Source organism: Falco rusticolus, chromosome 1 (assembly GCF_015220075.1).
Source record: "Falco rusticolus isolate bFalRus1 chromosome 1, bFalRus1.pri, whole genome shotgun sequence".
NCBI classification, from domain to species: Eukaryota; Metazoa; Chordata; class Aves; order Falconiformes; family Falconidae; genus Falco; species Falco rusticolus.
In genome coordinates, this window is record NC_051187.1 from 49,593,349 (window position 1) to 49,603,667 (window position 10,319).

The window sequence follows — 10,319 nt, forward strand, 5'->3', positions numbered from 1 at the left end:
CTCTGCATCATTAGAATAATAAAACAATACAGGAACAAGAGTGTCTCTCTTCCTCCTGGTGACAATTACTGTTGCGCGCTCCCCCCGCGGCCTTAGCCGAGGTTTTTTAGCTAAGCCGGCGAGTGCAGCTCGAGCTGGGCTGAGCCTAATTCTGTTAGAGACTAATTCAGCCTGATAACAGCGCCTGGGACAAAGCCTGCCCTGGCAGCGTAATTAAAGCAGTACAAATTGTTTCTAAAACCTCATGCTGGCAGAATTTTTACAATTAATGACCAGTTGTCACTGTTGGGGCTTGTCGGGGAGGAATCACTCTCATCTTACGCACCCGATCTGGGTCACCAGCCTATCCATCGCCTGGTTGAGGATGGGAAAGCGAGCGGGCGGCAAGGCACTGCCCCAATAAGCTGTTAATGACACCGTGCTCATCACCACAGATGACAAACATTGCGCTCTTGTTTCTCAGCAGAGGTTTTGCCAGCTCGCTTTGACTTCCTAGGCTGTGATTAAACACAGCCAGAAAAATAGGGTGCCTACCTGGCCTAGGTTTTTTTTTCGTTTTCCCCCTCCTCATGCATTTTTCATCGAAAAAATCTGCACAGTGAAAGGAGCATCTATATGAGCACACAGAAGACTTGAGGAATGTAGGACAATGTTAAGTTATTTTAATAATGCAGCTTATGAAAGACAAAAAAATAATATGGTTACGTGATCTCTTAAAAAAGCACCACTTGCTCTGGAACCTCAAATAAGATAACAGTATACATACACACACGCACACATATATACGTATACATCCCAAACTACTTTGTGTGCTAAAGAAGAAAGGACAGTAAACTTTTTCTGTTTTAAAAAGCAATGTCACCATTGCGGTATCAATCAAATGCTAGGTAATTCAAAAAATATGCTGACATGCTCTGTCCTTTCCTTGCCCTGCTCTGCCTACATTTTTTAGCACATACAGTGCATCCACTTGAAAGCGCGGTGGATCCTTGCACACAGCAGGATTTTGCAGTCTCCTGCGGGACCTACCATGTCACAATAGTGTTCAAAGCTTTATAAGCTTCATTTAGTTTCAGCAAGCCTGTTGGAGCATTGTCTGTGCTTAAAGAGGCATTTAAAACTAAAGCGAAGCTTTGAAAGCTTCAGAGACAATGACGCTGGACTCCCTAAACCCATGAGTTCACTGCACGGTTTGAAGTGATGGCATCATGTAGAAAACATGACACGCTGCTCTGAGAGCCCCGCGGTACCTAGGCAGGAAAGAGGGGGGAGCAGAAAATCTGGGGTGCGCCTTGAGTTCCTGTCACTGAAGGACATGCCTGTACTAAAGCATCCTAAATTTTTTCCTGCCCTTGAGATTTGTACCCGTGCGTATTTACTCTCTTGCTCTGGAATGATTTCTAAGCCATTGCTATGTGCGTTTCTAAGCTATTATGAATAAAAGAAAGCAACGCCCGGAGCGCACCCAATAAAAACAAGTGGCGATGTAGCAGCCGTACCATGAGGAGATGTCCGGCTTCTGCCACTCCTCCGTCCTGCAGTGCTGCGCTGCTGCAAGCGGTTTGCACATCCCTGGGCTGAGCAAAAGGCAGCATTTAACACAGAAATACGCCATCTACGAGCTGAGGGAAACAGCTGCAAACCAGGCATCAGTAAAGCCGTGCTTTCCCAAAGGGCTCTCATTTTTCAATGTGCAACCCCGCCTGTCACCATTCCTAGGCAAGGGCATGCCTTTTTTATAACCACAGTGATAAACTGCACCAATAACATCTGAAGGCGAGAGAACATCCCCCCGAGTCCCAGAAACAAGTGTCCACCCTACCCGTGCCACTTCCCTTGGGCTGTGGGGCTCACTCACCTCCTTGGGCCCCCGCTCCCACCTCGCAGGACTTCCCCAGCAAAAACCCCAGCGCTCAACCTGAGGCAGCAGCCTCTCAGCCACCTCGGCCACCAGCAAGAATGATGAGGAGAGAGGGAGCCCCACAAAAATAGGAATGATCCATGTAAAATAGCACCTTAGGGATCAAAGCTATGTGGTGCCCATGGTCATCGGATGCCCACGGAAAGGACGGTTTGTAGCAAACAGGTGCAATAAACGCTGGCTTTGTGAAAAGCCACTGGGCCTGAGTAGGTTTAGAAGCAAACCAGTAAAATAGGATTTCACAGCCTGTCAATAAAAGCGGGGTGCACCCTGGTGCCAAGGTGGCGCTTCGAGAGCCGTGTTGTGTCCTGTGGGCTGCATCGCGTTCATAAGACCATGGTATTTCATTGGGGTGCAGCTGCAGGCAAAGCTCGATGGAGCGGAAAAGGAGATGGTGTGAGCCATGCCAGAGTTACCCTGTGGTTTAATTTTCAACTCCAATAGCTGTAGAAGGTTTTAATAGGGGTAAAATGTAGTTTTACTTAACCTCAGTCCAGTGGAGCTGTTTTTCACTGCAACTGAAGATAAGGAAAATAAACCAGTTGGAGGCAGATAATGGGTACGTGAAATTTTAGCCCCAAGTGTTTAAGCCTGGTAAAGGTGTAAGGCAACCAGAATCAGTTTAGTATTGCAGTATGTCAGAAAAGTATTGCAGTATGTCAGAAAAAAGCTTAGCCATTAAGGATGCAGCATGTAGATGCATTTGAGGGAGGAAGATGCGCTGATAACATTGAAAAAACACACCACAAAAGTAAGAAAGATTTCAACTACATCTAAATTGGAAACGCTAGTGTTAGCAGCTTACTTAAGCACAGTAAAATACTGTTGTAACAATTTTCGAAGTCCTGAAGTGCTACTATAACAAAAATAAATATGCCGATAAAATACTAGAGAGCAGCAATGCCAAACTCCCGGAGAAGTGAATGACCGATTTGCCCCAGCCGTGCTTCAGGCTTGGCTCCAAAGCTGGCTTTGCAGTCTGCGATCCAATGTTAATGGGGCACAGATGTTCTCCTGTAAGGAAAAAAAAAAAAAAAAAATTCAACGTGTTTGCTTCTTTTGTGGTACGGGCCAGAGGGTGGTTAGGGGAGTGACTGGGAAACCTGCGAGTCGCAGTTACTTGATCAAATAACCCATTTGAGAAAAACCTTTTGCCATGCAAAATTATCACCACCACCACCACCACCACCACCCTTTTCGACAGCAAGTAAGAGTTTCACTTCCATCCAAAACTGAAGGGGAATTTAGGTAACCTAGAAAACCAACGTGATGCACCGTTTGTGAAGCACCAGGGATTTTTCACGCTGCAGCCTCAGTGCCATCTATTTCCTTACAGTCTCAGCGGATGCGGGGTGCTGCCCGCTGCTGCTCAGCTTGGGGCTGGGGCATAGCCACCGTGGGGGTCTGCAGTGGGGCAGGGCTGCTGCCTGCTGGGCCAGGGCTAGGGGGTGGGCATCGCCGCCGGGCACAGCCAGTCTTCTGGGCTCGCCTATCGTCAGCCAAGCAGTGCAGCCACAGCCACCGGTTTGTCACCCAGTGCCCTTTCCCAGCACCTTGGGCTCCATCTCTAAATGGAGGAGCCAATCCTTCCGGGAAAAGAAAAGCCAGGATATTATGAAGGAGAAAATAAATCTGTCCCAGAGCACAAGGACCACCATTCCAAAGGTGCCCTGACCACCCCAAAGCGCTGGCATTTGATGTTGCTGATGTCGGGGCTGGTTGTAATGGGGGACGAGGAGGGGCACTGCCTTGCGCCCCGGCTGCGCACGGAGCAGGGGGTGGGTGGCAGGCTAAGGCAGAGCAGTACAGCTCGCCTGAGATGGCAATAGGAAGGACGAGACCCCAGCCCAGCCCACAGCATCAACAACAGTCCTTTCTGGGTGGCGGTATCACACAGAGCAGCACCATCCCAGGCAGGAGGTACCTCGTGACAGTCCTGCCCATACCGGGAACTGAAGCCCTCTCCAGGGCCCCCCTTCCACAACCACTGAAGTCAAATGTCACGTGTGAATACGGGGCAGTATTCTGCACACCTTCCAGGGGTGGCAGGCATGGGTGCCCAGCTGCCAACAAGCATTCCCCGCAGAGCACAAAACATATGCAATGCCCTACAGCCCCGCGGCAGCACAGCCAGCTCAGTTGAGGAAAGGTGGGGGCAACACCTTGCCCGGGGCCAGAAGCCACATCACCTCCTTGCTTGAAACGGTTTGATTTCTGGAGCAGTCCCTGCGGAAAGCCTTGCCGTGTGGCAGGGGAAAAGCAGAAAGAGCAACTTTTTTCTCTTATTCCTGTAGTCAGGGATCAGCCTAGATACTTACATGACTTTCTCATCTGCTTTTAAATGCTACCTGGAAAAGCACTGCAGAAAAAATCAGATGATTTGGACATTTTGAAGATTTTTTATTATTATTATTATTTTGCAGAAAGCAATTTTAGGCTCGTTCATTTCTTTCCACAGAACATCTACAATTCCCTGTAACTGTAATTGCTGTCATTGTGTTCTGAAAATGACACTGGCATTTGTACAGCCTCCTTCCAAATAACTGCAGGTACTTTCAGTTCCTTAGGGAACTGCATTTTTGATGCGCAGGGCGCTCCCTCACAGCACCTCTGCCCTTTCCCTGGAGATGCACATGCACATCCCGGGGGCTGTGGCACTTACCAGCTGTTCCCAGGGGCACGGCGCTCACAGCTGGGCAGCACAGGCTGGATGAGGAGCCGTGTGGATCCCATAGCCCGGAGAGCTGGGTGCCTGATCCTCTGCGTGCTGTGCCGAAAATGTGCTCTGCCAGGTGCCTGGAGGCCACGCAGGGTCGCTTCTCCAAACCTACCGCATGTGCTGGGTGCTGCTCAAACGAAATGCAACTGCGGTGTGGCTTTGAAGGGCTTGATAAAGCATTAAATAAGTAGACCTCTGAAAACAAGGCATCCGTTCTAGGAAATACATTTTGGTTCCTCTAATGAATTACGTGTTTACGTCCAAAACCCGTTTAGTTTGCAGCAAGACATCAGAAGATGGCCAACATGCGATGTTTCCTTAGATTCTGCCAAAACAAGGCATCTGGCAGCTGGGTAAATGCAGAAGGACCAAGACTTTAAGATCTTAAAGACCATCATACAAATAGAAACACAACCTGTTATTTGTAACCTATGTAAAACTGTTAGCTTTTCCACATTCAACGCTCCGACTTTGCTCACAGCTTTCTGAAGCGTTACTCCTTGTGCTGCTGACTACACACTTGCACCTACATGTTTTCTTATTTTTTGGCTCAGTGGAGCAAGCAGGCAGCTTTTCCTTCATTCCTGAGGGAGATCAGGTTACAGCAAATGTTGTTCTCCCTTATATACTTTACCCAGTGGCACATGAAAAATGCATATTTTCCATTCGATTTTTCTCCTTGCCAGGTCTGGGTTTAATGCCACTTCTCGTCTCCCACTCGCTAGGTGCCACTAACAATCTACTTACTCCCAGGTGTAAAAAGGCAAGGATCACCACATGCCCTGTTTAACCCCGGTTGTGGATACAGTCACAGAAGAGCCAGTTCATTTTTAACTGAGGAAATATATAGTATATCCCTGCAGCTAAACAGCTATTTTGGAGTGTTTTTTTGAGGAAGTTGGCAAAAGATGGGTGTAGGGCAGCTGCCTGGTAATGGTCAGCCTCCTGCAGCAGCCTGAGTCCCTGCCGCGCCGATGGGTGCCACGTGTGGCTGTGGCAGGTCCCAGAGGGGCTGCAGCGCCTGCGGTGGGTACCGCACCTGCTCCGCACACGCCGCCACAGGGGAGCACCCGCTGCGGAACCTCTGGGGACGTTCAGGGCCCCCCATTGCTCTCAGGTTTGTTCCAACTTTGAGATCCGATCGGTTACTGAAATTGAGCAGCAAGTTCAATGGAAAAGTAGCCAGAACTATGGCGGGGGCTCCTTAGAGCTGCGCGCTGATGTCTGCGGGGCGGTGAATAGCCACCTGCCTTGCCCTCACCACCACTGCCGTGGCTCAGTCTGGCAGTTTCTTCTAAGTACTGGAGGAAAAGAGGTCAGGATAAAACACCATGGGGTAGGTTGGACCCCTCACAGGCATCACCTGCCCCCGCAGCCGGCTCCGTCCACCATTCAGCTGCCCAAAGCCCAGTATCAGACCTGAGGAGAAGCCCAAATGCCACAAGGCCAACACGAGACCGTCCTCCTGCTCTCCATGCTACAGAGGGGTGGTTCATCACCCCAGCCCTCGGGCCGAGACACTGCAGTCCCACCTTCATGCACTTGGGGTGACCCCGGCACCTTGTTCTTGGTCTCCAGACTCTTCAGGCGAGTCTTGCATGTATGTTCGCATTCATCAATACAATAAAAAAAACCCCACAACTTACCCATTAACGCTTTTTTTCTTGTTTACAATTAGGTTAAGCACTTTGAATCATTAACTGATGTAAAATACGCTTTTACGAATGCTCTAGAAACTGTTCACATAGGAGTCTCAAAAGACAATTTAATCACTATCATGATTCTTTGAAACACCAAGAGGGGGGATATAATTGCTTTTCCTAGAACAAAAAAGGGTGAAAGTTTCAGCCTGAAAATACATGGTGATTTGGTAATTGCCGTATGCGAAGAGCATGAACTAGAGGACTAGACAGACAGAGAAAGGATGGTAAACCACACAGATGTAAAAGCATGTTACCACTCAAGCTAGAAATACTGCGTAAAGGAATTATATTGTCTGTTGGCATAATATTTTATTTTCTCTTAATCAAGCATATAAAGTAGATCACTACTCAGTGCAAACTTCTGAATTGGTACCCCACTATTTAGATTTATCTGTGGCCATACAATTATGGATGATCAAAACCAATTAAATGCATCATTAAGTAGTCATCTTGCCAACAGAAAACACATGAAAATGAAAAGTAAAAAATGTCATAGGAGAAAATATTCTAGAATTATATTTATATTTTAATATGATGTACAATAGCAAGGAGGACAGGCTGATATTTCTAAAAGATCAGTTATTTGTGCAAGTAACCAGAATCTTGTATTCCACAGGATTCATGATCCTACCAAACCTTTGCAAGCGTTTGCACAGACATACCATAACTCTTAACCTACGAAGGGACACACCTAGGTTTTATGCCAACTCATGCATCTTCAGCAAGTGAGCCAGGCTATCTTTTCTTGCTTTATACAAATTTAAGCATTTCAATTCCATCCATTTGGGAAAAATTCAGAAGACTTTTTATTCTATTTAGCATGACCAACATGTGAAAAGAAAACAGGATGTTTGATGCAACTTCCTCATGGAAGAAGAGTGCAAACTCACCTCTAACTTTCCTGGGAAGCTCTCCCATTCCAAACAAGAAAACAAGGGGGAAAAGCATAATGGACTAAACATGAAACTTTGTTTGTTTCAATTTCTGTTTTAAGGAGTTGAACGTAACGCATCCACCCTTCAAAAGCACCGAAGGAGTTGAACATAATGCATCCATCCTTCAAAAGCACTGAAAGCTGATGAGAACTGAGTCTCAAACTGACAGGACATGAGACTTCTGTCTATTCCAAAACCAGTTATTCAGAAAAAAAAATATTAAAAAAAAACCTGCTTTACTGCTGGTTTCTGTGAGAACCAAGATTCTCTCTGAGGTATTTTGGGCTCTGAAGACAGCAGTAAGCAAAATGACTTCCATCTAGTTTGCATATTCCTGCTGTATCCAGAACCAGGCTCCATTGCCCCTGCAGTAAAGGATGATTTACAATCCTGCTGCCTTTGACAACAGAAAGATGAAGTGAAAAAAGCCTCACAAAATCTCCCTTGCTTACTTGAATTTATCTAGCCACCCTAGGGAAGAAACTTAAGACTAACTCAGGCAGATTTTTAGTGGTCTCCTAAAAGGCTCTGAAGAGACACAGCTTCACAAGTGCCTTGCACGGCGTTTAGCAGAGCCGTACTCTGAACCTCTGGGAACGTTGAGGCAGATGCTGGAAAACATTCAATAACCTGCTGAGGGGCCAGGAGCAAAAGAGACTGTATTGTGCTTAAAGCATGCCAGCAAAGGTTCAGTTGCAGAAATTGCACCGTAGAGCAAGGTCTTTTCCTTAGTTCACAGGTAAAAGTAAAAAAATAATTCATTCAAAGAAAAAAATGTAGCGATAGTGTTTATGATGCTCATGAAAAGATCTGCTCGGGCTGGTCCCTTCCAGAGGCTAGGCTGCGATACAACCACGCTTTAAGTTGTGTTTGACAGAATCACATTTTTCAACAAAACCTCTTTAGTCTGGAAACCTTCTGATGCTGCGGAGAGTGCTACTTTTCTCCACAGCGGGCTAAAGCTGCACCTCGCGTCTCATTTTGACACCAGACAGCTGTTTCTGCAGCAAGACGTTACAAAACACACAGTGTTTGAGGCTTGCTCGCAGAGATCCTCTGCGTGACTAATCGAGGAAAATCAGAAGTTTTCCTCGAGAGAAGCTTGGCAGCGTACAGCAGATCACCGTGCTCTGCCCTGGCATCAAGTGCTCAGGCTGCAACGTGTCCTGGGGCTGTGATGGAAGGAGACAGTAGCAACGAGGGGAAGGCCACAGGCACAATATCCTGCCCCATCTTGCACAACGCTGCCTCCCAGACCCGCTGCAGAGTGCTCCAGCACATTCTGTTCTGATAAAAACCGGGGGTGATTCCGAAAGCTTTAGCCAAAAGGTAAGACAGAAGCCACACACCAAGGAATTCTGCAGCATAAACCTCCCAGATTTTTATCCCTTTAGCGGAAGGTACCAATTTCAACTCAGAAGGCAGAAAGGAGTGGAAGAGGGAGACTGGGGGGCGGTGACACCCAGGGGACACTTGGTGGAGGTGAATGGAGACAAGAGTCCTGATTGCCTAGAGGTGAATAAGGTTCAAGTAAAAAGGAAATTTTACTAGGCTGAGCAGATGATTCCTAAAAAGGAAACAATTTTCCCCTTTTCATCAACAAAAAGATTGTTCCAGTGAGTTACCATGGAAACCGATTTTGAGAACAACAAGAAAGCATTTATGGTACAGAGCTTATTTTAAACGATGGTGAACCAGCAGCACCTCATTGCCCAGTTAACCTGATCAGATGGCCCAAAGAAAATAACCCATTTTAAAGTGCTAGGGACAGCAATGCTAAACGGAGCTGTCACAGCTCCGTATCACGGTGCCTTTACAACCTTCAAAGCTGTGGACAGGGGACTCGAAAGGAAAGTTTCTCCCAGGACGCAGCTTTAGCAGCCCATTTAGGCTGACGGGCACCGCAGCTCTTGGCAAGAGAAAGGCAGAGACCGGCGAGCACCTTTCCTCGAGTTCATTCAATTAGCCTATCGTTTTCTTTTGTGCCATTCGGTTTTGCTATGAAGGAGGGCTTTTTTTCCCCCCAGTAGAATAAAAATTCACAGTTGTCAAACGCAAGGGCACACGCGACTGACCGAAGGGAGGAGGGCAGCACTCCTGCTCGCCCTAGTGCCTTTACACTCACAGAAACCGCTTCGTCCCGCAGCTGCTGCACAGACACGGAAAGTGAGAAATGCCTGCTGCCCCAGGGGCTGCCACGGTGCACAACCTGGTGGCAAATATTTCCCTCACCAGGTGTGGGGAAGCTGCTGAAAAAAAGCAACTAACCTTACCTGTACAAGCCAGCACACACCGAGAGAAGCACACAGTCCGAAACTGCCCGTCTGTGATTTACTCCAGCTGAAACAGAAACAGGTCGTCCCTTCACACGGAGCATGGAGGGGGTTTCCCATTATCCCAGCCCTTGGATTGTGAAAAGCCAGGAAGAGCTATGACCTTTCAGAAGGGCCCACCACCTTGCCAGTCTGCTCGTTACAGCGAGGGGGTTAATTTCTGTCTAGGAGCTGAAGCGCTAAGGACAGAGGAGGAGATACTACCTCTCTGTTCTCAGTGAGAGCTGCCCCTCTGCAGCAGGGAACAAAAAGCCGCTATCGTAACGGTTATTGCAAGCGTGAAGGCACTGGCACCTAAAATTTTCAGTCCCGTCAAATGGAAACACAAGCAAACAAAAGCTACTCATACACATTGCCCCAAGGTTTCCCATCTTGGGAACAGCCGTGTGAGGCTGCGAGCGATAATAACTCATCCTCTGTGAAGAGAAAGTCTGGTTTACATTGATCTGGGATGCAAGCACAAGGCAGAGATAAGGAAAGACATTTCTAGGGCCTCTCGCAACACGTAATATCAAAATGCGGACTTCAGAGTAGAAGTCATGAGGTTTTTTTCCTTCCCCTCATCTTCAGTCTTTGCTCTGTTTTCTATTTACTTTTTATTATTATTGCTTCTCCTAGAACTTCAAAGGCTGAGGGACGGGAGGCTGGACACGTGCATTATCTGTATTTCAGGCTTCAAAGAGAAAGAATACGTGGACATGAGCTCTA

At 47.4% G+C, this 10,319-nt stretch overlaps 1 long non-coding RNA gene across 1 annotated transcript; it reads right to left on the bottom strand.

Annotated features, from left to right (window-relative positions):
- Positions 1-640: 640 nt before the first annotated feature.
- Positions 641-9,950, bottom strand: LOC119143793. Its single transcript, XR_005102808.1, has 2 exons — positions 9,552-9,950; positions 641-2,935 (listed from the first exon to the last, which is right to left on the bottom strand). It is a non-coding gene; the product is annotated as an uncharacterized LOC119143793 (long non-coding RNA).
- Positions 9,951-10,319: the final 369 nt, after the last annotated feature.